The sequence below is a fragment of the Malaclemys terrapin genome, chromosome 9 (genome assembly GCF_027887155.1).
Source record: "Malaclemys terrapin pileata isolate rMalTer1 chromosome 9, rMalTer1.hap1, whole genome shotgun sequence".
NCBI classification, from domain to species: Eukaryota; Metazoa; Chordata; order Testudines; family Emydidae; genus Malaclemys; species Malaclemys terrapin.
Genome location: NC_071513.1, coordinates 101922093 through 101948966, shown reverse-complemented (window position 1 = coordinate 101948966; position 26874 = coordinate 101922093). Strand labels below are relative to the sequence as shown.

At 46.6% G+C, this 26874-nt stretch overlaps 1 protein-coding gene across 8 annotated transcripts in view; it reads right to left on the bottom strand.

The window, feature by feature from the left end:
- LPP (LIM domain containing preferred translocation partner in lipoma) overlaps positions 1 to 26874 on the bottom strand; it is a 433528-nt gene that overhangs the window by 406512 nt on the left and 142 nt on the right. For 3 of the 8 annotated variants that reach the window (XM_054039564.1, XM_054039575.1, XM_054039573.1), the window contains exon 1: positions 26009 to 26069. The exons of 2 other annotated variants lie outside the window; for them this stretch is intronic. The gene's annotated coding sequence lies outside the window, so the exon portion shown is untranslated. Of the gene's footprint in view, positions 1 to 11394; positions 11551 to 26008; positions 26072 to 26874 lie in introns of those variants that run through there. 3 more of the 8 variants (XM_054039570.1, XM_054039576.1, XM_054039566.1) reach the window with 3 other exon arrangements.

Genomic DNA, 26874 nt, shown 5'->3' with positions numbered 1-26874 from the left:
TCTCCCCATCCCCATGTGGCTAATAAACACCCAGATTACTGAAAGCAGATTATTTTCAAAACCGCTGAATTGACTTTTCACCATTTACTGTCTGAATTTCACTTAGGCAAGACACTGTGAACGACACCGGTCAGTTTCACTTGCCTTACCCCTAGGACTCCTCTCCGCTCCCACAAAGCAACCGGTTGCAGGGTCAAGGTTTCAAAGAGGAATATTTTACAATCCAAAACCAAAAAAGGCTTGCACAGACTACCATTAATAGGGTAGATTGGGGCATCATTGTGCCAGGCAGTCTACAGACATATAGCAAGAGACAGTGCCTGTCCCAAAAACTTATACACCTCTATCCCGATATAACGCTGTCCTCAGGAGCCAAAAAAATCTTACCGTGTCATAGGTGAAACCGCGTTATACCGAACTTGCTTTGATCCGCTGGAGTGCGCAGCCCCGCCCCCCCGGAGCACTGCTTTACCGCATTATATTCGAATTCGTGTTATATCGGGTCGCGTTATATCAGGGTAGAGGTGTAATTTAAACAGACAACCCAGACCAAGGGAGGAAGGGGAAACTGAGGCACAAAGCGGGGAAGTGACTTGCCCAAAATCATGGAGCAGGTCAGTGGCAGAACCAGGAACAGATCTCCTGACTCCCATCCCAGTGTCTTATTTAGCCAGATCCTATTTAGATTGCAATCTCTTAGGGCAGGGTGTTTGTTTGTATAGCACCTCGTACAACAGGGTTACTAAAACCTACTAGAATACAAGTGAATATAATTTGGAGCAGTGGGGTTTGTGTTAGAAAAAAAATAAATGTTTCTTCATCTGCATGTATTTTAAGCCCTTCAGAACAGAGATTGCCGCTTTCCACATTTGTGTACAGCAATAAGCACAAGACAGCCCTTAAGAACTTACTGCTATAAAACAAATAATTTGGAGGGCTTTTATATTAGATTTTTATTAAAGCAAAATTCTCACTTTGGACCTAAACTACTGGACAATCTTGTTCATTCATGCACTTTCATTAAAGCAATTTTCATTTCACCGGCTCACTCTGATGGGTCACCAGATCTCACAATCGACTTTGATTCCCAACATCACCAATCTTTTGTGAGGTTACGTATTTTTAAAGGCATTATCATCCATTATCTAAAAAGGAGTATAATCAAAAGGGGGGAGGGATAGCCTGCTAAACCCAGGGTTGTGAGTTCCATCCTTGAGGGGGCCATTTAGGGCTCTGGGGCAAAAAAAATAGTTGGGGATTGGTCCTGCTTTGAGGAAGGGGGTGGACTAGATGACCTCCTGAGGTCCCTTCCAATTCTATGAAAAGGCACTCAGTAGTACCAGTAAATCTCTACATCTGGTTTAGAAATGTCTGTTTCCCTCCACCCCTGAGTAATAGCACAGTGCCCTGGGATGAGTGAACATTAGCTATTCTCTTTCATTTTTACATTTTAATGCTAAATTGTCATAGTTTCAGACTTAGATAGAGCAAGAGGCTTAAAATGAGGTCATCATCAAGCCCCAACACCTACAATAAATGTTCATGATCTTAGTTGCTTTGCTTTATCATCCAACACTCCTCTCCAAAAGCCCCAAGAGCAGGAGGCGGAGACGGATTCTCCAACCAGGCTGATTTTTTTTGTTAAAAAAAGCACAGTCAGCTAGCACCATAATCAGTAGTTTGCCACCTGTCCCAATCTCCAGTCAAACTAACCCACCCAGGAACTCCATTCGTTCAGCCACGGTCTCAGGCCTGTGAGACCAGCACAGAGTCCGGAGGTCTCTCCTTGGATGCTTCACAATGCGAGCGAGCAAAGTAAGGGTTACACCGAGCCTGCACAGACATAGAACTGGGGCAGATTTTGTTTTCCAGACAGGCTTTTTTTTTTTATTAAAGCATTTATTTTTCAACACTAAGTCAAATGTTTGTAGGGTTTCAGTTCTTTAACAAAAACCTGAAAAACTTAATCAGAACTTGGCATTTCCAGCAGAAATTTCCATTTTCATTAAAAAGCTACTTATCATCCCTTTTTTTTTTTTAAATGAAAAATTTTTGACCAACTGCTATTATTATTACGCTCCTTCACAACACACACCTAGCATGAGCTGGGATGCGTATGGCTTCTGAACAGCAAAGTGCTGTTATCCACCCTTTCTCTCCACTGCCTGAATGCCCATCTGCTGTCAGCTACTGCAACGGACAAAAGTCACCACGTTGGGCTGGAGGAGGAGGTTGCGTTTGAACTCCGTGTGCCCTGGAGCCTAGCGAGAACCCGACATGTAGGTAGCTCCAGGGAGGCAAGTTGGAAGGGACAAAGCCCTCTAGCCTGTAACGTGAAACACCCCTGCGCCATGTCTCCACTGCAGATCTGATGCTTGGCTCATACCTGGAACAGAGCAAAAGGGACAAGTGACCTAAGGCCTGATTCAAAGCCTATGGGAGTCAATGGAAGAACTCCCATCGACCTGAGTGGGCTCTGAAGCAGGCTCCGTGTCTAAGAATGCAGCCCTCCTTCTGAAGTGTCTAACAGTGCCATCCGTCATGTTGGGAATGGCGGGGGATTGCATTAAAGGGTATAATTTGGGTTTAGCAGGAGGGACAGCGCATGGGGCTTGGCTCAGCCTTTGCCCCCATGAAGGGAAACGTGGGCGCATAAAAATGTCCACAGGACAGTCATCAGCTTAGGATCACAAAGGAAGCTGAAGCCAGCTGCCTCCACCAGGGAAGAGCACGAGTTGAGCAGTAACCCAGCACAGCCCCCTGTACACTCCTCTCTAATGCATCTCGACACCAATCTGCCGTGGACATTCCTAGGTGGTCGCGTGCCCTCTTCCTCGCAGTCTGACCCCTATTGCTGAAATAAAACAAAAGGCCCAGGTCACTGCGATCACCCCTGCAGATCAAAATGGCCCTAGCAATGGAGAACGCCGCGCTTATGTAACAGCAGCAGCAAGAAAGGAAAGAGATCACGTTCCTAACCCTCTAACTCAGCGCTTTTGTTGTGAATGGGCCGTTGCCCAGTGCAACTGTCACCTGCCAGCCTGCCTCCATCAGCGAAGTGGTAAAGGGACACCTCCCAGATGACACATTGCTTTCCCTTAAGTGTCAGTAAATGACTTCTCCTGGAGGTGACAGGTCTGAGGGGAGCAGAAAAACAACCCTCCTCTTCATGCGTCAGCTATGCAGCATTGCCTAAGCCACACAGTGCTCCAGTCTTCACAGCTGGTTCGGGGTGGGGTTTTCACTAAGGGATGAGCGAAGATTCGGAATGCATACTTCCGGGCATGTTTTGTGCAAGCCAATTAGCCCTGCAGACCTTAATGGGAGCGCCACACATTATCAATCTACCAAAGGAGCCTAATTGTCTGGAGTTTATCACATCGCGTCTTTCATCGCAGTAGGAAGAAACTATTATTACCATTATTATTTTCCCCTCTCCTGCTAAAAACTCAGCCCCTCTGTCTGTGAGCTACTTTTGCCTTGGTTTGGACAACTGCATTCTATCCAGCCCATATGATGGGTTTGCCCTGCATTTGTATTACTTACTATTCGCATAGCTCCAACGGTGCACTACAGACCACCCTCTGGATCATGACCATTTTGTTCGCTTGGCTTCCTAAAGTAACACTAGCAGTGGAAGGGTCTCTCTGCACCTCCCTTTTGAATCCTGCTCAGAGAGTTGATGAGAAGTATCCAGTGATTTAACTCCTCTCATTCCAACATGAATGATGTAGACTTGCCACAAGTCTCCTTCATAAGGGTGCACAAGCCTTGCTGCCTCAGTTTCTAATTTGGGTTTTATCACAGGCACAGAGGTTCTTTGAACATCTCAGGTGCCCAGTGCAGAGTCCATGACCTCTGTTCAACAGTCTTAGAGACCCAGCTCTAGGGTGACCAGACAGCAAGTGTGAAAAATCGGGACGCGGGGTGGGGGGGTAATAGGAGCCTATATAAGAAAAAGACCCAAAAATCGCTACTGTCCCTATAAAATCGGGACATCTGGTCACCCTACCCAGCTCTGGTTTAATCTATTTTGAAGTGTTCGGGGCATCTCCTGTCCCCTTGTATTACCTGGTGTTGACTCTTCCCCAGACCTCTACGCTGGGGTGACATGCAAAAGAGTGGATCCCATTTCCGACTGTGCCAATCTATAGGTCCTGTCACGGCAGTGTTGCTGTATATCCCCTATCCTCCACTGACCACTGTCAGCAGAAGAGTTTCAATATGAAATTCAATCAGTCAGAGGACTGACTATATTCAATGGAGTCCAATTCCATTAGATTCTTCCTGTGCTGTTTCATATACCCAGATCATTTTCAGTTAGATATCTTTGTACTGACCTGTGGACTATGATTCCTAGACTGTAGATACAAAGGGAACTTGAATTTACATGTCATGCTCAACTCCTGAAAGCATCAAAGGGACACTTGCAAGCTTTCACAACGATGGGGATTCACCCCACAAAGCACTAATATGAGATTCACGACGGTATTTGGCCATCCAGACTGGTTCTGCCAGTGTTGAGATAGCAGTTTTGCTGTCTAACCTCTTCCTTACTGTAAACACCATTGCACGTAAACAAAAACAAAAAAAACCCCACATGTAGCCCATTGCAAACAACCAAGAGAAGCACAGGTAGCTCTCAGCCCTTGGTTTTCACCAACATATTTGATCATTTTTCAGTTGTGAGGGTTTTCTTGGCCACTAACACGTCATGTTCTTCCAACTGATTGCCACACTGAATCATTCAACTCTCCTGCGCCCAAGCGCTCAGCTATGGAATAGTGAATACCCCGTGTTGGCTTGATACGTAAGTGTCACTCACTTCTATTCCATGCCGAGGGAACCAAAACTTTCACTGGGAGGCAGGTCTCTTAATCACTCTTGCATCTCAGTTTCCAGATTCCAGCACGTGTCACATACACGTAACACTTCACTAACAGCTATCCTCACCTACTCCTACACTAGCATATTGCACGTGCCAACTGGAATTTAGCCACCAGCACTAGAGAAGCCACTTTGTAAAACCGGATTTTATTTTTGGAGTAGGGAACTGCAGAAAATTTGGGAGAGGGAGATCTCCCAATAACCCACCATTTGGTATGCTCCACCTAGAATGCTGACTCCCTAGCCTGTCAGGCCTAGCATGCAACATGCCCGTAAGTGAGATCAAATGCCACTCCAAAACAGACATGCAAAAAATGGCGTCTGGGGTGGTGGCTGAGTGCAGAGGTGGAGTCCAGGACAGCGGACAGAAGGGGGAAGGATAGCAGAAGGGAACATAGAACACAGAGAAGAAAGGAAAGGAAAGAAAGGCGATCAGTAGAAACTGGGGAGGAAGAGAAACGCTTCATTTTACCATGAGTGGTTTGGCAACGCACTTCGTGAATTTCACTCTAGAGGGCATCTGTGACGGAGTGGGGGATTTTCTTGTTTGTTTTCGGTGGGGTTTCAATGGTTTGCATGCGGAGGGGGTGGGACTCAGTTTCCCTGGGTGTTACTGGTTTAACGAGGTGAGGGGAGAGGGAGTTTGTTGTTACAGAGGACTGGAGAGGGAACTTGGGACCCCAGCCAATGGCCTGGAGGATGGAGACCCCAGCGACCGGTGACCTGAGACCCCGACCCAGAGGCCCAGCTGAGGAGATGCAGCCGGTTCTGGCCAGTGGGAGGACAATGGGCTGCAGAGTGAGGACCCGGTGACCTAACCAGCCGGTTCCAGCCAGAGGACAGAACCGAGGAGAGGAGGCCCCAGTTTACGACCCTGTTTACCTGGAGAGAAGACAATGGACAGAGGCCGGGCTTGGGGCCGGGGAGCTCAGATGCCCAGATGGGAAGCATGGGGGGCTCTGGGCTGGAGAAGGGGAGCAGGCAGAGCCCACCTGGATGCAGAGAGACTGGGATGTGCTGGGCTGAGGGAGGCCAGGCCTGAGGCCCTGAGAGTTTCCTGTGCTGTGTTCAACTCTCAATAAACCCTCCTGTTTTACGCTGGCTGAGAGTCTAGAGAACAGGGGGCATCATCCCCTCTGGGAGTGGAGGCCCCGGGGGTTCAGAGCGAGTGGACTCCCTGAGGGGGCCCACGGCAGAGACAGACGTGCTAAGGCTCAGAGAGGTGGAGGGGCCTGACCCTGAGAGAGAGTGGACCCCCAAGAAGGGCTGTCACACTGAAAGGGGCACCCCACACGGACCGCACGGAGCCAAGAGTGGGCACGATCTGTGAGTCCGTGACAGCATCATATAGAGCAAAGTCCAAAGGACACAGACCAGGTACTTGCACTAAAAAATGCTAGAGACAGCTAAGACCCGGGTTGCCATTAACAAGTCAGCATTGGTCAAGAGTGGACAGGTAGTAACGTTTGAGATATTAGAGAGACAAGGTGAGTGAGAGACCATCTTGTATTGGACCAACTTCTACCAGAGACAAGCTTTCGAGCCACACGGGGCTGTTCCTTAGGCCTATGAGATATCACAGTTGTCTCTTAGACTGAGAGCAGGAGGGGTCTGTGGGGAACTGTGGGGAACAGCTGGCAAGACTGCATATCTGTCATGTAAATGTAACACACCTACACATTGACCACAGCACCAACGTCTAATAGAATAGAATACTAGGGTTGGAAGGGACCTCAGGAGGTCATCTATTCAAACCCCCTGCTCAAAGCAGGACCAATCCTCACACAGATTTTTATCCTAGATCCCTAAATGGCCCCCTCAAGGATTGAACTCACAACCCTGGGTTTAGCAGGCCAATGCTCAAACCACTGAGCTATCCCTCCCCATACAGCCCTTCCCCATACCTCCACCCCTGCACGCACACACACTATCCTATTACCTGGCACTTATCAGTATTTATGCTTTACAGAGGTCAAAAGACTTGTCATCAAGGAACAGCAAACAAGCATGACCTGCTCAAACTCTACAAGGCAATCAATGTCTGCATTTCAGAGGAGAGCCCTCCTGGAAATTTGCCTGTGCCTCTTTAGTTTTCTAAAGCTTTCAAGTCAGACAAAGCTCTGATATTTGATAAAACCATCCTGTTAGGAGACTGGATGACTTAGGGGATCAGGGATAGGATAAGGAGCTTTTGGTTCAAAATCCACTCCAGGCTCTTTGATTTTGAGTCTATTGAAACAAAAATCTCAGTGTACAATAAAAACACTGTTACCCAAAGCTTTAGGCACATAAAAGCAAGTTCACCTATTCAACTGTCCAGCGGCATGCAGGTATCACTGTGATGGGCACATTACAACTGCAGGCAAACAGAGAGTGGGGAATGAAGACCTTTCCATCACATCACTAGACACTGGGTATGTGAATCAAGGCTAATACATACCTGAAACCAACTGCTGACAGAAACCAAACCCTCGGAATCTCAGCTGCTGTATTCAAATTTCATCATTAATTAGAGAGTAAAGGTAGTTTGGAAATAATATTTTTTTATTGACTAAAAATATTGACAATTCCCCCCCACACACATTTTGTTGAAATTTTTAGATTGTGGCCAAAAATCTTGTCCGTTCATAAAATTTTCAATGAAGCTGGACTTTTTTTTTTTTTTTTTGCAAAAGTGTTTGTTTTGTCAAAAAATAGCCATTTTCCACTGAAAAACTTTGATGGGAAATTTTCAACTAGTACTATTAGCGAGGGCTATTTGTGCTAATCTCAAAAACCACGACCACCATGGGGACAAACACCCTCCTAGACTTCACATACAACTGGAAATGCGACAATTTCTCAGATACAACTTTTAACATTAATTAGCACGGCCACCGAGCAGGAGTCAAAGGAAAACTGCAGAGGTAGAAATGTAGGAGTTTGGAAATTGATTGGTAGCTAGTGCCATTTTCTTTCATTCACTCAAGAGGATCATTATTTTGGGCAAGGCCACCTATGCTTTTGTCCTGTAATTAGCGGGTAAAGCAAGTTAACATTTACTTCTTATTATCAAGGACCTACTAGAGGTTGTGTTTCTGCAGCCAAGGCAAACAAATCTGTACCTGTCCTTCACGCTAAGAATAGCTTCTGATCATCAAGCACAGTTGTCAGGGAAATGAATGGCTTCTAATGCAAGCTTCTCGGTCAAATTAAACGAGTGCAGATTAAAAGCAGCGGAGGCAGACGGCAACAGAAAGCACATGGTGAATAAGATGCACACGCTGTGCACACGTGGAGAAATTACACCATAGTAGCATGCCAGGCTGGGACTTGGGAGACCTGGGATCAGTTCTCAGCTCCGCCAGACTTCTTGTGCAACCTTGACCAAATCACAGTTTCTCTCTGCCTCTGTTCCTCAACTTCCCCCTGCACCGTACAACATGGGAAGGAACAGCTCTACCCTATGTCCCACAGGTGTGGTGGGGATAAATAAATTAAAGACCATCAGCCTCTCAAACTCAATGGGAGCAGGGGCTATAGAAGCACCATAAGATAGTCAGACCTCTCTCAACCTTCAGAATGGCTGGCTATATGACTTTCCATTGAAAATGTGCTGTTACACTGGGGTCACTAACTCGTTCCTGTTTTAACCCAGCCCAAATCAGACCAGACTTGAACCCAGGAAGGTAGGACTCCTGGGCTCTATTCCTGATCCTGCAACTGACCCACTGTACAACCCTGGGCAAGTCACTTAATCTTTTTGTGCTCAGTTCATCCAGCTGTAAAATAGGGATACCACCAGCTACCGCAGAAGGGTGCTGCAAGACTTATCTATCAAGCTCCAAAGGTGTGCCAGGTGCTTTATGGAGATAAAACAGACAAGATTTCTGCCACTAGGAGCTTGCAACCTAATTGAATGGATGCGTCAGGAAAGCACACTGGGATCCTTTTTGATGATTCATATTGAATCGAAACTGATATGGATCTAAGTAAAGACCTAGCAAAGTCCTTGATGTTTTAGAAATCCAGACCCAGCCTACTTCCAACACCCCCTCTACTCAGCAGAGTTATAATTATAACTCTCTCTAAGCAACAGGACAGCAATAAAGACTGAGTAAACAACCCAGGCTAGCAGAGACAGGTAAGCACCTCTGCTCCATTTGAGAAATAAAACTGATTGACTAAAGCAGCTGGATGGTCCTTCAAAGTCTTAAAGAAACAGCTCTAGGTACAGCAGCAGCTTCTACACTTATCCTACACAGGATGTCTTTGGTGGCATCAAATCTCCATAGTGAACCATCTAGATTCCTTTCTCCCGCTGTGGGTGGCTGAAGTTTACCAAGAGCAATGGGCTTAAATTGCAGCAAGGGAGGGTTAGGTTGGACATTAGGAAAAACTTCCTAACTGTCAGGGTGGTTAAGCACCGGAATAAATTGCCTAGGGAGGTTGTGGAATCTCCATCTCCGGAGATTTTTAAGAGCAGGTTGGACAAACACCTGTCAGAGATGGTCTAGATAATACTTAGTCCTGCCATGAGTGCAGGGGACTGCACTAGATGACCTCTCAAGGTCCCTTCCAGTCCTATGATTCTATGATTTTAAGAGGAATAGCGCAGGGGTAGGAGGCAGTGGTGGTGTGAACACATAGACCTTCCCCATCCTGGTGGTGGCATGCTTTGGTTACGATTTCTGTCTAAAAGTTATTTGATTTTTTTCCCTAAAATTTTCAGGAAAACGGAGGAAAAAGTTAGCAAGATCTTCTGGGAAAATGTTTTCCATTTTTCAACCAGCTCTGTCTCTAACCTTAGACCGTCTACCCCAGAGGGCAAGGACTTGGGCCAACAGGCGTGAGATCAGAAATCAGGCCCTCTGTCATGCTATAGTAGCCCATAAGAGACCATGTCGACCCCGAGTGTCCTATAAATACAGAAACAAAAGTAAAACCAGCTTCAAACACCCGTGTCTGCTGCATATTTTGATGCTGTTACTTTGCCATTTGGTTTCCCATAGTTTTTTTATGAAGATGAAACAAAAAAACCACCCACCCCAAGAACTAACGTAATTCATGTTTGTTTCCTTTTTTTTGTTAACTCAAAGCAGGATTGGAAAGAGAGATACGTGGAGTCCTGGGGTAACTGGAACTATTCAGCCACAAGTTTTCTATCAAATGGTAGTATTTTTTAATCTCTCTCTCTCTCTCTCTCTCTCTATATATATATATATATAGGAATTTTCATCTCAAAGATCTCAAGACACATTGAAATCTTTATACCTACAATACCGCTGAAAAAATGCCACCACATTTAGGGTGGAGGACAGTATGCTGCACATCATAATGTGTATTACGGTAGCACCTAGAGAGGAAGGGCAAATTTTGACCAAAGCAGCTATGGGGGGGAGGGATAGCTCAGTGGTTTGAGCATTGGCCTGCTAAACCCAGGGTTGTGAGTTCAATCCTTGAGGGGGCCAATTAGGGATCTGGGGCAAAATCAGTACTTGGTCCTGCTAGTGAAGGCAGGGGGCTGGACTCGATGACCTTTCAAGGTCCCTTCCAGTTCTAGGAGATAGGATATCTCCATTAATAAGGTGAACACTTATCTTTATGGGATCTTTATGGCTAAGATCTCAAAACACCTCACCTATAGGAAGTTATTACTGCTGCTCTTCTCAGGAGCAAGTCACTGTTGCTTCTTGGGAACTGGACACACACATTAAACTGCCTGGTGGACCATCTGTTTACCCTTGGAAGGCTAAACTACTTGGAACGGAGCCTGATGTTATAGGTAGCCTTGAGACTCCAGAATGGCTGGTCTCTCACCTACACTTGCCTGTATAACCTGATTCATCCCAAACATTATGTACCTTGCCATTAAGCGTTGTCATTGTTTTTTTCCAGGTTAAACATTAACATGAGCCTACAACAAACGAGCAACAAGGAAGAGGAAATATCTGAGGTTGGGAAGGCCAGGCAGTGTGCAAAAGCCACATGTGCAGGGGGAGGTGTGCTGGTCCTACTGCAGCTTAAGAGAGTTTGTCATTGATTTCAATGCAACCAACATTTGACTGTAGTGTAGATTATAACAAGGGACAAATCACATTGGCTTAGAGCCATATAACACACAGGCAGATACTGTGCAAGCTTTGCATGCGCAGCCGTGCTAACGCACCACAACTCTGATGTGCGATACAAACAGGTGTTAGTTGAGTCCTGGGCACTTCTTTACCAAAGTGCAATTATCCTGAATTTCATGGTGGGTTTGTGATCCTGCCAAGCATCTGCTTGAATTAGTTAGCTCGCATTCATAAAGAGCCATGCGAACACTAAGGCCAGCGCTAGCAGGAAGAAACCACACTTGTTTGTAGCGATGAATGCTGGACCAGGATTTGAACCCACATGTAAAGTTTGTCTCCACAGTTCCTTTGCTACTCTCCCCATCTACAGAGGCAGTAGCCTCCACCGCTGCATTTTGCAAGCCAGCTGGCATTGATTAAGACAGTAGGTCATACAGCCCCCACTTTCACACACCTTTTAGCTTATGTTAGCCATAGCAGTGGAGTTTATCTTTGTTGCAAGCGTCCTCCTTTCTCCAACTGTTCACTCTCTCCTTCACGGTACCCTGCCACAGCAGCACTGCCAGCCGGGCTCTGTCCACTGGGACTCCAGCAGGAAAGAGGAGGCCGATGCTAGAGTTAACAAGGGACAAGCTGAAGGTCCTTGGTTGAATATTTGCATATAAGACAGCTCTGTCTTTGCACCAAGTTCACTTCATTTCTCATGAACGTCCTTCCTTTGCACACAAAGCAAGCCTCATCCCTGCGACTAAAAATCCAGCAAGACAGAGAAGCAGTATGGTCCAGTGGAGAGAACGGCAGATTGGGTTTTAGGAAGTCCGGATTCTCCCACCGACCTGCTTTAAATCACTTCACCTCCTTATATGCCTCAATTTTCCCACAGAGAAATAGGAGATGAAGTAAAAGAACTAAGGTAATTCAAGTCCATTTCTTCCCCCCAACCAACCCAAGGCAGGTCCCCTACAATGTACTTCTCAGTACTTTGTACAGTCTAAGTTTAAATGTCCCAAGTAATGCAGCTTCTCACCACCTTCCTTGGGAAGATCTTCTAACTTAAGAAGTCTATCTGGATAGCCAGATTAATATTTTTCTTTCCCATATTTCATCCCCCACTTCTATCTACTCCTCCACCTATCCCACAGGCATCACTGTATAAACTCCATTCTCTGTTCGGAGGACTCTTCAGGCATTCCAAATGGCTTTCACTTAACCCTGAACTTAATAACACTTAATCAGGTACAAACCAAATGATCTAAGACAAGACATCCTCAGAAGTCTACAAAAAATATATATATTTCTTGCCTCATGGCAATTTACCTTCAAGTAAAATAGACAGAGCAGCTGAACTGGGCAGGTATCTACGTAGAACACAATAGCGCTGGATCAAACAGATGATTTATGCCAGGAAACGTTGTGTGTAAGTATGTACGGGCAGTCCAAGTACTGTTTAACAACCACACAACTAGTGGAGACATTTAGGAAGGCCCTGCTATTGTGCCCGCCATGAGTCATAGGCGTTTACGGTATGATTAGAACGCACTGATTGGAGCAAGGACCATGTCTTGGTCTGTGTTTTAACAGCACCCAATTCAACCGGCCTGATCCTAACTAGCCACTGGGCATTACCACAAAAGACAATATATTGTGCTCCCGACTCTTCTCTCACTCACAACATTGTAAATCATGGATTAACCGATATGCCAGTACAAACCCAGCCCATCTACCACACATCATCAGACAGAACTAAGTGCTAGAAACGGCTAACGAAAGAGTACATGCATGCGAGTGGGAGGGTGGTGGGGGACTTGCTTTATACAAGGACTGACCTACAAACCAATATGCTCCAGGACACGTGGTGTTACACAGGTCAGACTAGATGACCTAATGGTCTTTAATTCTATGCATCTATGAAACAAACCCTAAAAACTTCTCCAGTGGCTTCTCGCTGCATTGGTGTACCTTCCCTCGCCCAGATTCACAGCTCTCATTCTCCCATGCAACACAGTACCGTACCAGATTTACGCCATGCAATCTGCTAAGGAACACAAATGCTTCACAAGATGACATCCCTACACACAGACTCTGCTAAAGCCTTGAGCAGAGGGGAGGTCTGGAGAGGCAAATGCCTGCTTCCATAGACTGAAAATCATCCGCTGCTTGGGCAACATTTCTGATTCTCTCGTGCCGAGAAACGCATCTGAACAGGCCTTCCACTTTGCATTTGTTCTGTTGCACTCAAGGTATTTTCCCTACCTTCTGAAGGACTTTTTCTCTTCTATTAGTTGTTGTTTCTAATATGCCTGAAACATTCCCCTAGTTCTTGAAATTTTTCATCATATGTAAATACCGCCCAGACCCCTAACCAGCTTTGCTGCTCACCTCCAGACCTTCATCATCCTAGTTAAGGTGCAGCTGTTACAATAATAGAGGGAAACTCACTTACAGGATTATTCTGATTATTTAGACTGCTGCGGTTTCCAGAGGCCCCTAGTCAGAGATCAGGGCTCTCGCAATGCTTGGTACTGTATGCACAAGTTAAATGACGACAGTTCCTGCCCCAGGCTGTTCACAGTTGAGGATTACGACAAGGCAGATAAACCGACAAACAGGTGAGGCAGGATGAGGAGATGAACGGTAAAGACATGTACAAAACAAGTGGTCATTGCAGTCACAGCTTGCCTCTCGTTTTGCTCAGCAACGTGCAACTGACGTGACGACCATATGGCTCTTCTCACCACCATGGGCTGCTGGGATTTTCAAAGAAGCCCTAAAGATGTTAAAAACCCAAATCCCAAAAGATTTCAGTGAGAGCTGGGTACCTAAACCCCTTCAGTTCTTTTGGCTTTCACCGGAACACCTAGAGGCAAAGTGATCCATGCACCATGCTAAAAAGCTTATACAATTCTCACCCCAGACCTGCTGAGAGAAATCAGTTTACAGACCTGATTGCTGACACCCGCACCAATACATCCTGTTTATAGGATCAATTCATTCCCACAGCGTCCCAAGGACATGTTTCACTGCTAAAGTGAAGTGATGGCTGTCAGGTATCCATCTGAAGTCTCTACAGGGGTAGATACAATATATCGAATATTTCCCCAGAGACATCAGTAACCCATCAGAGGTAGATACAGAAAACCAAGTATTTACCTGGTTCACGGTTTCTCAGTGAACATTCAGGATTTAACATCTTGTGCCTGCTTATCTCAGGCCAAGCGATGTTACTCTGGAACTTGAATCTGAGCAGTATCCTTCATCCGTCTCCCAGTGACTGCTGGGTATCATATTGTAGACCGGGCTGGTAGCACCGCCTATTATAATGTTGGCTAACACTTCCCATTATCAGACCTATATTCAGTTGCTCGTAACTTTGCCAAACTGTAACCCTTGGGGCTGAAAGTTTCCATGCTGGATGTCTGCCTCAGGCTGAAATTTTTTTCTTTTTTTTTTTTTTTGAAAATTTCAGACACAACGGTTTAGCCATTTCAAAGATGGCAGCTAGGAAAAAATACATTGTTTTGCCTACGTTAAAAATTGCAGGCAGACTTTTCTTTGAGAAGCTCTAGTGCCTTTAGAGTAAGAACTTGAAAATCTGCCGGGGGGTGGCCTTTGTGTCATAAAAATCTGCCCAAATTTGGTCAAGATATAAGATAATAAAAAAAATCACAGTCTGCACATGCTTGGTAAAGACTGCTTAGACTTTAGCAGCTAAATTCCCAAAGACTCCATTTACACTGGCCAGACTGGGACTGGCTGGGAACAAGTATGGGACAAGGGGATGGAAGGGAGGGAGGGGCCGACTTTGCCTGGATGAGGAGCCCAGGGATGGAGATTGGGACTGGGAATCGGGAGTCAGTGGGGAAGGGAAATGGGAGCTGGAGAGGCGTGACTGGAGACCAGATGAGGAGCTGGGAAGGAAGAAACTGAGACTAGGAGTGAGGGGAATTGGGATGGGATGGTAAGTCTGGAGGAAAGAGCCTAGACAGGTAAGAGTGGGACAAGAAGCCAGAGGACTGGAGAACAGGACGGGCAAGGTGAGGAGAATGGGACTGGGGACAAGCAGCCAGGGATGGGAAAGAGACAGGACTGGGAGAAGGTCAGGTCAGAGGGGAGAGGCAGAATGAATCACCCGTAGGAGCATGGAGTCGGGGGGTGGAGTGGGGTGGGGGAGAGATTGCAGAGAGAGAGGATGTTCTCATAACTAGCAGCTCAACTGCCTTAACCAGGCTGCTTAAAATAAGCTTTTTGCAGGTGGCCACTAACTCGGTGTCCCTCATTTTCTTGGTGTTTTACTTGAGACCCGGAGGGATTTGCAGAGATGGTGAGCACCTGAGCACAAAGCGCTCTCTAAGGCAAAACATTCTGAAAAATCAGGTCCTAAGACTCTAAAATTGGACACCCTCAAGTAGTGGATACTTTTGACCTTCATCTCTTTCTCTCGGTTTCTGATGTGTAAAATGAGGAGAGCACCACCCCCTCATTTCACAAGGGTTTTGTGAAAAATAAATCCATTATAGTTGTGAAGCAGTCACACAATAGCAATGAACAACACAGAAAAGCACGAGGAAATTAATAATTCTGTTTTCACAGCAAGGTTTGAACAGTGTACAGTAAATAAGGCCTTGGACCACACACTGAACAATGAGTAGAAAACAAAAACATTGAATAACTGCTCATTAAGTCAGGTTTCAGAGTAGCAGCCGTGTTAGTCGTATCTGCAAAAAGAACAGGCGTACTTGTGGCACCTTAGAGACTAACGAATTTATTGGAGCATAAGCTTTCGTGGGCTACAGCCCACTTCTTCGGATGCATATAGAATGGAACATATATTGAGGAGATGTTCATGCTCTCTGTATGTGTGTATATATATATCTCCTCAATATATGTTCCATTCTATATGCATCCGAAGAAGTGGGCTGTAGCCCACGAAAGCTTATGCTCTAATAAATTTGTTAGTCTCTAAGGTGCCACAAGTACTCCTGTTCTTTTTGCTCATTAAGTGAATACCGCCCATTCGGCACACTGTGGGAAAAAACCAGTATGCGCTCATCTAATTAAATACCGTATCATAATGCATACGCACCATGGGGCCAGAATTAAGGTAGTATGTGCAACCTTAATTCTAGCATTTGCTAACTTTTGAGTGCTTGACTTTGCAGACATAATAATGTTGTTTACCTCAGAGTTGTGTGTGAGATTAGCTAGAGTGCTTATTTTACCACCACCCTGCCACACAGCCAAGCACCGCAATACATTTCTCCTGAGTGGTGCAGATTAAGTCTATCTGTATCCCAAGCACAAACTCTCCTTCCCCGCAATGCAACGCACCACAGACAACCTCTGCTCTCCATGAAACCGACTGGAGCGTCGAGTTCCCGAGCCTAACTGCATGGCTGGCTCCTAAGACTCTTAGTCAGGTCTGATTTTCAGCCATTCTTCTCACTACATTCTCTCATCCCCTCATAATATATGTCCTCCTCTTCAACTCAGAATAACTCCAGCTCAGCATGGTGACTCCAAAGAGAAGTGATGATGCCCCCAAGCAATTTTCCCCTCCCCTTATCTACCCCAACGTACACCACTCCCTTCTCACCCATGTCCTTGGCCACACTGGTGCTGTACAACGCTGGAACTTGCTGCGCTCAGGGGTGTGAAAACGTCCCCCCCCGCCCCCCGCGAGTGCAGCGCTGTAAAGCACCAGTGTAATCAGCACCTGCAGCGCTGCACGCTCGCTCGCAGCGCTGCAAGCTACTCCCCTCGGAGAGGTGGAGAGAGCTCTCACAGCGCTGGCGGCGCGACTACACTCGCACTTCACAGCGCTGCCGCGGCAGCTACCGTCGCAGTGGGCACCTTAGAAACACCTCAGAAAGATGCTGACGCCGTCATTTTCTGTAAGTGAAGGGATTACCATCAGATAACTGGCTGGTCACCATCATCAAATAAAATGGTGAGCGAACAGCCCAAATCCCACAGAGCAGGAACCGACATCAATATAATCACCACCCTATTAGGAGCTAATTGGCCCCACTCAATAGTTCTCTCAGCAGATGTGTCCGTGACTGAAGGGCCATGGCAGCTGAACTATTCTTTCACTCCCAAGAGATGGTATCTGCTAGGCCGGAGTGAAAGTTCAACGGCAAGAGAGCAGACTTGCATTGCTGTCGTCCTGCGGCACCTTATAAAGTGTACGGCACGCAAAATAAAATGCCATGCGCTTATAAGCATCAAATAATACATAATAAAGATATTGTGCAACAAAGAGATGAAATCTGACAGCAAATTTTTGGATCGGTTTTTCAGCTGAAAACTTTTCTAGTTTTGACAAAACGTTCACATTTCCCCACTGAAAGATGCTTTCCTTTATAAATTTCCACTTAATCAAAAACTTGATTTGCATTTTCGACCAGCCTTAGTACTGGGGTATTTTTCAGCCTATCCTAAGTATTAACAGGATACTGAGAAATCCCATAGTAAGATCACAATCCCATGGTGGCGTGGTAAGCGCCACTCCCTTTCTCTCCTAGGAGTGATCCCTGTATTCTGACATTTCTAGCTGCCTCCTAACTGTGCAGTTCGTGCCAACTCCGTTTCACTCTATGCCCACATTCGTTAATAAAATCTTCCCATGGATATATATAAGAGCGTTCCCAACATTTCTCCCTTTGCCCATGAACTGGGCAAACCAAACCGCACAGCGATGTGATCGCTCAGGGAACAGCAACAGACTTCAAATGTCTCCCTCACCCCCCATTCTGTCCTCACCTGGAAAAACAGTTGTTGCAGCAAGTGGAGGGGAGGTGGGAGATAATTCCATTGGTGGAAAACAAATTGGGGGCTTACAAACTGAATGGGATAAACAAGATCTGACTGTATGTGATTTAGAGCTAACGATGTCGTTTACCGACTGTTAACTGAATACACAGTGGCTGTTAGCGACTGTGGGGATCAACTTAATTTTAAATTAAATAAGCAATAAATGCTTAACTGAACTTCTATTAAATTTCAACTAGTATGCGAAGTATGTGGGGCTTTTAATTGACATTAAACAAGATAGTTACACTGAATCAGTTGATATTTTATTACCTTGAGATAAATGGCCTTATTAAATCTAAACTATTTCCATTCGAGGAGGAATCGCAGACGGCTCCGCTAATGTTTGTCTGGCTCAAAGGCAGCGCGCTAAACAGATTTACTTGGGTGGGGAGAGTGAAAACAGTGAACAATATTGGATTGACAGCCCCACCGGGAGATGGCAAGCCATTTATTCACAGAACAAGTACTATCCATTTATCTAGGGAGTTCTATGGCCCCCCATTGCTGTGGTCTCTGAACGCCGCACAATCGTGAATGGATTTTATCCTTAACACTGCTGAGAGGTAGGGAAGAATTACTCCCATTTTACAAACGGGAAACTGAGGCACTGGGAAGATTAAGTGATTTGCTCAAGGCCTGTGAGATACACGAGGTCAGACTGGAAGATCTAGTGGTCCCTTTTGGCCACAAACTCTAATACACAGGAAGTCTGGAGACGGGCCAGATACTGAACCTACATCTCAAGTGCAGCCCAGGGACCATTCCACTAGACCAAGCAGCGACGACATAACACCCCGCTCAGGCTGCAGCACCAACATGCCCCAGGTCTGTATGGGAAGTTCTCACTGATGACTTCCCTAATTCCATCTCCCCCTCTTCTGTAGCAGTGTCTTTCCCTGCTCTTCCACCTCTCCTCCTAAAGCTTGCTGGGACTGGAAACAGAAGAGCCAGTCAGGATGGAGGACATACCTATCCTGAGATCCCATTTCCCATGTGCCCCCCGAAATGCTAATGGCTTGTGGCTACCGTTGAACTAGGCTATTGTCAAAGCCCTGACATACTGGTAGAAGGCCTTCCACTTCCTAAACCGCCTGCTTATTCCAAACACCTAGACACTAACTTACATAACAGTCTTCAGATATGTTAAGGGCTGTCGATTGTTCTTCTCCTGCCTCCAGTGGACACAGAGACGTAATGAGCTTAATCTGCAGCAAGAAAAAACTGACATTTTTTGAAATGGAGAGAAAGCGATTAACATCCATCTGTGGCAAAATCCATGCCCTGCGGTCCATTCACAGCCAACAGCCACCCTGCACACCTGCCTGTGACAACTGATGGGTTCCACCACACCGCCAATGAGAAATCACTATTTTAAATGGTTCCTTCTGGCCTGAAGAGCTATGAACCTATGGGGGAAAATGGCCTGACTGTGATAGTCAGTGATACTCAGCAGTCTGTATCTTTTCTAAGAAAAGGTTATCAGCAGCTCACAAGTCCTCTGATGTTTGTTTTCCTTCCTTGAGCATACTGCAAGGCTTTGGGAGCGTTTATGAGTGACTCATGCACATGACAGAGTCAGCCTCAGATCCCAACAACAGATACCAACAATCTTTTTTTTTTTACTTAAAATAATGACTTTCACACCAGCTCTTGCATTGATCGAAACTAACTCTCCTTGGGATTAAGGCAGAATTTTAGCTCGAGTGTCTCTGCCATTAATCCTAATCACTGTGATTAGGTGCGGGCGATGTTTTTTTCATATCTGGATTAGCAGCATTACCACCCTATCTATCTTCCTGTGCCCAGAAGCACAGAGAGAAGAAACTGCTAAGCATTATACTGACCTAACCCAATTTCTTAGGCGGGCATAAACTGTGAAAAGCTTTTGAGATTTCATGGGGTTTTTTTGGTCTGTGGTTTTTTTATTTGATTTGTTATTTTCTTTTCTCTGTTTTTCTTTCTCACAAAACTTTAAAAAAAAAAAAGTCAGAATTCACTAACATTCCCTTTTGCAAGTTCCAGTCTGTGTGCAGCTCCCTTAGCATGAAAGTAACTGCCATGTTTCCTTTCCAATCCCTGGTCCAGGACCAGAGCTTAGAAAGGGTCTTGAAGTATTTGTACGACTCTATCAGAGTCCAAGAAAGTGATGGGATACTGGGCCTTAAAAGCATGGATGAATCGGAAGGAAGTAAATATTTCACTATTGTCATTGTGTCACTATGTTCTTACTCTAAAACCTCTTAAGGTATCCCTACAAAATTTATTTGAGCTTCCCTTGCCCAGAAAAGCTTAATAAGGGCACTGGACTGGCACGCCGTTTCAGACATCACAGCAGTTAGTACACTCTTAAGCAGTGGTTCCCAAACTTTAACAACCTGTGAACCCCTTTCACCAAAATGTCAAGTCTCACGAACCCCCTCCTAAAAATGACTATTTCCAGGGATTTTCTCCTTTACCCGAGTATAAATGATAAAAGCAGTGATCTTGGAAATATAAAATTTGTTTTTATGACATGCTTATTACACACTCTTTATTATTAATTATTATTTATCATTACAGTATTTTTATTACATTATGAAAACGGCAACACTCTTCCAAGATCTCACGTTCGTAGCTTGTATCACTTTGAATAAGCCTGTTATAAGGCAAGGCTCCTATGTTTCATCAAGAAGTATCAGATGTGAAACAGCAGGAAGGTATCTAAGAAGCCAACTCAAAGAGTTCCTCCTGCACAAGCATTCAGGTCTTGAGCAGTTCAAGCAAACAACACACGCTACAACAAAGCTTAAACTTGTTCTTCATAATAATTTTAAAAACAATACTAGCTGCCTATTTAATTTTAAAAGCAGCAAAAAATATCCCCCTCCCTTTCCATTTCTTATAAAGAGTCTTGACGTTTAAATCTCCTCAGTGTGATAGATATGCTTGCTTTGATCTGCTTAGCTCTTAGAAGTCCAGGGGCTCCGGGCTCCTGGTCCCGTGCTGCCCAGAGTCCCTAGGGACAGCTCTGTCCACCATTAGGGAATTTTTTCCCCCGAGAACTCCCTGTAACATTTCATGAACCTCCAGGGGTTCATGAACCCCAATTTGGGAACCACTGCTCTAAAGCGATTCTGAAGGCCAAATGAAGTTGAGAAAAATAATGAGACTAATACTGAAGTTAAATGCTTTCACAGGAATACAGGAATTGCCAGACTATACCAGACCCAGGCTCTTCCTAATCCAGTATTTGTCTCCAACACTGGCCAGCACCAGATGCCACAAAGAATACTGCAAGAACCGTCCTCATCTCTAATAGTTAGAGATCAGTTTAAACATCTGAAGAAGTGAGGTTCTTACCCATGAAAGCTTATGCTCCAATACTTCTGTTAGTCTTAAAAGTGCCACACGACCCTCTGTTGCTTTTTACAGTTTAAACCAGTGGTTCTCAAACTTTTGTATTGGTGACCCCTTTCACACAGCAAGCCTCTGAGTGCGACCCCCCCCCCCTTATACACTAAAAAAAACACCTTTTTTAAATATTTAACATTATTATAAATGATGGAGGTGAAGTGGAGTTTGGGGGTGGAAGCTGACAGCTCACGACCCCCCCCCATATAATAACCTCGAGATCCCCTCGGGGGTCACGACCCCCAGTTTGAAAACCCCTGGTTTAAACCATGAGGCATAAGGTTTAATTGTTAGTAAACTCTAATAATGCTGCATATTCTTGTTAGCCATATAAATGTCTGACCCCTTTCTGAACGTTGCCGAATTCTTGGCCTCAACATCATCTCGTGGCAAGGAGTTCCAGAGTCTAATTACAAACTATATGAAAAGTATTTCCTTTTATCTATTTTCAATTAGCTGCCTTTCAATTTCCCCTTGTTCTTCTGTTGAGACATGGAGAACAGTCACACCCGATACCTCCATTCTCCAGACCATTCATTATTTATATACTTTTATCCTATCCCTTTATTTGGGGTTGTTTACTTTAGAAAGGAGACAGACTCTTTAATCTCTCTTCATATGAGTTTTTCCAGGCCCCTAATTATTTTAGTTAGTCTTCTCTGAACCTTTAATTTCTACACTATGCTTGTCTAGGTTATTGCAGCACCTTCTGATGGAGAAATGGGAACTGCTTAGATCAACAGCACGGTGGGACTCGCAGCAGGCATCACACATAATCAGACAAAAGGAACTTGCCTAAAGTTTGTGGACAAACCAAGAGATTAGACTTATGAACTTGAACTTATGATTTTAATAAACAAGGTGACATCTATGCTTAGAAATCAAATGACGGGGTGCCCGAAGTCTGACCAGTATCATAAGTTATAATTAATAATAAACTCTGATGACCGCTTTATTTGTTGAAGTTCTTCAATTCCGATGGGATTTTAGCAGTCAGTATTTCACACGCCGCTAGAGGCCAAGATAAAAGGCATTAATTTTCAGTCTTTATTCATGTTGTGTAGTACTTACTCACTTGCATATCCTTAGACTGAACTTTTTACAGGATAAACACTGCACAGCATAAGGGATGCAGAATTGGGCCAGAATTTACACTATTTGAAGACTTGAATTTCAAGCTTTCATAAATTATACAGCACAGGGTCCTAACTACCAAAGTTCAAGACAACAGTCAATTAAATATCATACTCGAAGTGGGGCCAAAGAGAGACCCGAAGCTATTCAGAGAATGATGTGATTTGGAGATGTCATCTGCCTTGCAATCTGCCACAAACAGGCAAATGGTCATATCATCGCTTGGGAAACTGGCCTTTCCAGACTTAGCCAGGATTTGAGAGGGGTTTCAGAACTGAACATAGCCACTGCAAGTCGCAGACAGCACAGCAATATAGTTGTAAGCCATGGAAATGTTGTGGCTAGAGGAAGGTACGGGTTAGTCAGTTCTGAAGGCAAATCTTTGCAGCACAAGCTTACCCTGCCAGTGTTCTTCAACCACATTCTGAAGGGAAAATCTCTCTGGGCAAGAGAATTCAAGTCTTCATTGCCAGTTCATTCCTAGGTGTTTCGGCCAAGACAGCTAATGAGGGTGCTAGCCAATGCCAATCATAATAGATGATTAACATTTGCATGATGAAAGACACTAATATTCAGTGACATGGAGAAACCTGGAAAGCAATAATGCTGATGTAGACAGGCGTGACAGTGGACAGTGCACATAGGAGTTTGCATGTGACTGGCCCATTGCAGTTTGGGGTTGTATACACAGCAGCATCAGTGAGATACAGCCCCTCTATGTACAGCTCTGGAACATTGTGTTCAATTCTGAGCAACGTGTGACTGAAAGACATTGACAAACTGAATGGACCTCAGACAAAGGCAACAAAGAGGATGAAGGGGCCAGTGGGTATGGGACTAATTCACAAGGAGCTAAGTGGGGCACGTTGCTGAGCTAATAGACAACTGAAGTGGCAGAGATATAAGAACAGTCTACAAATAGCAGAAGGAAGTTAATGTCTAGGGGGTATGTCTACCCTGGGAACTTTTCCCACGGGAACTGGGAACATAGGAACTGCCAGACTGGATCAGACCAGTGGTCCACCTAGTCTGGTAACCGGTCACCAACAGCAGCCGGGACCAGATGATTTAGAGAAAGGCGCAAGAAACCCTGCAGAAAACAACTCAGAGAAGTTTATTTCTAACTCCCAGTAGTTAGACATCGGCTTAACCCCCAAATAACAGGACAGAAAGGAGCACTAGAAAGAACAGGCAGCAGGAATTTCTACAACACTGATGTGAGCGGAGTTAGATGACACACTGGTAAGAACTAATGCTCTATCTATGCTAGAACTCCCACCAGTGGCACTGCGGCTGTGCTAGCCAGCTGCGAGTAAAGGGCGAACTGAAAATACAGCAATGGAGAGAAATAGTCAGGGCAATACAACAGGAATGATAGGGTGAAACTAAAAGGGGAAAACCAGGCTGACTAGCAGAGAAAACTTCCTGACAATAAGGCCTCACTGTGCTGTGTAATAATCACAGAAACATAGGGGGAGGGACACCAAGAGGTCATCTACTTCATCCCCACTCCTGGTGCTGAGGCAGAATTAAATATACCTATCCCTGACAGGTGTTTGTCTAACCTGTTCAGAAAACCCTCCAATGACAAGGATTCCACCAACTCCCTAAGTAATCACTCAAGGGAAACCCCATTGTCTGAGATAGCCCAGTCTGGACCAACCATGAAACAGGGGAAATTCACTGAATAACCCAGCAAGTCTTTTCCAGCTCTAAGTCACACGATCCTATGTGGACAAATTTTCACTACAGAGTGCGCTGAGCCCACCAACTCATTTCACACAGGCCGAATGGCTCTTAGTCACTATCAGCGTGGGGCAAAGCTGAACCAGCAACATACAGGTGAACTCCTCACAGTCCCAAGCCCACACCCCATTCTCCTCCCTCCATGATCCTATAGCTAGGCATTTATACAGCATCCCTCTCCATGATATCTGAGTGCCCAGCAACACAGCGGCACTCAAGATCCCAGTCTCCCCGTATCCTTTTTTGCAAAATGATTTTTTCCGAAGATTTTGTCCTGAAAGTTACTCCCACATGGCATGCACCCAGCCTCTGTAGGGCACAAACCTGTGGGCCCTACAAGTGCAGAAATCCCATCAAAATCAATAGCAGTTCTTTGAACTGAAGTCTTATGGGAGTGAGACTTTCCACCGTAGATATAGGGCGGGGGTAGGCAACCTATGGCATGTATGCTGAAGGCGGCACGCGAGCTGATTTTCAGTGGCACTCACACTGTCCAGGTCCTGGCCACCGGTCCGGGGGGCTCTGCATTTTAATTTAATTTTAAATGAAGCTTCTTAAACATTTTAAAAACCTTATTTACTTTACATACAACAATAGTTTAGTTCTATATTATAGACTTATAGAAAGAGACCTACTAAAAACGTTAAAATGTATCACTGGCACGCGAAACCTTACATTAGAGTGAATATATGAAGACTCGGCAGACTCCTTCCGAAAGGTTGCTGACCCCTGATATAGGGGGTCAGCTGCATAGTCCAGCATGGAACAAAGCATTCTGACTAGCCAGACTAGCACCCTTAAACAAAGGCAGCACACCTTACAAAAGAAAGATATCAAAAGCCGGCCCAACCTAGAAGTAGGTGAAAGGTAAAGGGGCAAAATCCAGCCTACCGGGGAGTGGAAATAAAAAGAATAATCTAACAGCAGCCAGCGCCATTACTGAATCAGTTTTCCCTATCAACACCTCCCACTCACAAACAAAGCCCCAGGGGGTGCCGAGATTTCTCCTGAACCATAATGAGAATGAAATCTGTCAATCTGAATGACAATAAACTGGGTGACAGTAATTGTGTGGGAAATATCTGCTGTGCTTACCCGCCTGGGAAGGGCCTACCCAACCTTGCATGCAAAAGTGTGCCAGGACCTAACACACCTATTATTATTTCTATAATCACTGGGGTCCCAGTCTACAAGGCACCATTCCAATCCCTTCCCTGAAGAATTTACTGTCCCACAATTCAGGAGCAGGACAGAGGAGACCAGGAAGCAATGTTTAATAGAAAAGATAGCAGGACAACTCCCTTAAACCGAAGTAATCAGTGTCTCAGCGCATTCCTGTCCCATCAGCTCTGTGGCCCACACTGTGAAGCGAAGGCCTGTTGCATCCAGAGCGCAGGAGGTCAGACCCAAGCGCCAACTGGTGTCCTGCAGAGACCCCAGCGGAGTGGGGCAAACCCACCTAGAAATGAGAGATCAGACCGAGTTGCTCTGCGGCTCTAGTCCCCAACTATTGGAGAGGGAAGCAACGAGGTGGTCAGTTGCCCTCCTCCCTGGGCAAAGGCAGGGGGGAAGCATCCATCTGCACCCTGAATCACCTCCGGGCCCCCGGGGCACTGTGTCCTTAACGCCAGATCTGCACCCCTTCCCTGTCCCCCTCCAAGACAGCCCCTCGGAGGAAGCGGGGGGCAATGTCCCCAGGAATGCACGAGGGGCTGCGACCCCCCAAGTGCCGGGGAAGTTTCCTGGGTCCCTCCCCACTCGCCCCCTGCCCAGCCGGAGACACCCCCGCGGGCGGCCGGCGCTGCAGGCTGGAGATCCCCGCCGGGGCCTCTCCCCGCCCCAGCCGGGCCAGCAGCACCCGGCCCGGGCGAGGGAGGAGCCGCCGCCGCCCCCGGGCACATGCAGCGCGCGCCGCCCCGCCGGGGGCTCCAGCTGCGGCACAGCTGGGGAGGGGGAGGGGGGGGAGTTATTATTTGCAACCCTACCTCGGGGGGGAGGCGGAGGCGAGCGCGGCGGCGGCAGCGGCGGCGGGAGGGCGGAGGCTGCGGGCGGAGGTGGGGCGGGGGGCGGTGCCGGGGCCGCATCAGCGCCGAGTCCCCTCCCCGGCCCCGGAGTGTCCCCGGCCGCCCTCGCCGCGGCCGCGGCTCCGGCTCGGGTCTGGGGCTGCCCCTGGGTCCGGGAGCCTGCGGGCTGCCCGCTCCAACCCCCCCTCTCTAGCTCCCTCCTGCCCCCCCAAGCCCCGGCTCCCCCAGCTGCCCTTACCCCCATCCCCTCTACCCCAGCACCCTGACTGCCCCCCAACCCCCCTTTTCCCCCCGCCCTATTCCCCCAGCCTGCCCTTACCCCCTGTCCCCCTCTACCCCAGCCCCCTGACTGCCCATCCTCCCCATCCTGCCCCCCAAGCCCCCTTTTCCCCCCGCCCTATTCCCCCAGCCTGCCCTTACCCCCTGTCCCCCTCTACCCCAGCCCCCTGACTGCCCATCCTCCCCATCCTGCCCCCCAAGCCCCCTTTTCCCCCCGCCCTATTCCCCCAGCCTGCCCTTACCCCCTATCCCCCTCTACCCCAGCCCCCTGACTGCCCATCCTGCCCCCCAAGCCCCCTTCTCCCCCCGCCCTATTCCCCCAGCCTGCCCCACACCCCCATCCCCTCCCACACACACATCCCTTCCGTCCCCCGGATCCGGCTCTAGCCACAAGCCCACTTAGCAATTGCTTGGGCCCCCCTGTTCTCTCTCTATGATGTGTTGTGTGGGGGGAGGCACCCCAAAATATTCCCAAGGGGCCTGTGGTGCCCTCCCCTCCCCATCTCTGCTCCTGCCCCTTCCCCCTCCCCCCCGGCATGCCCCCTATC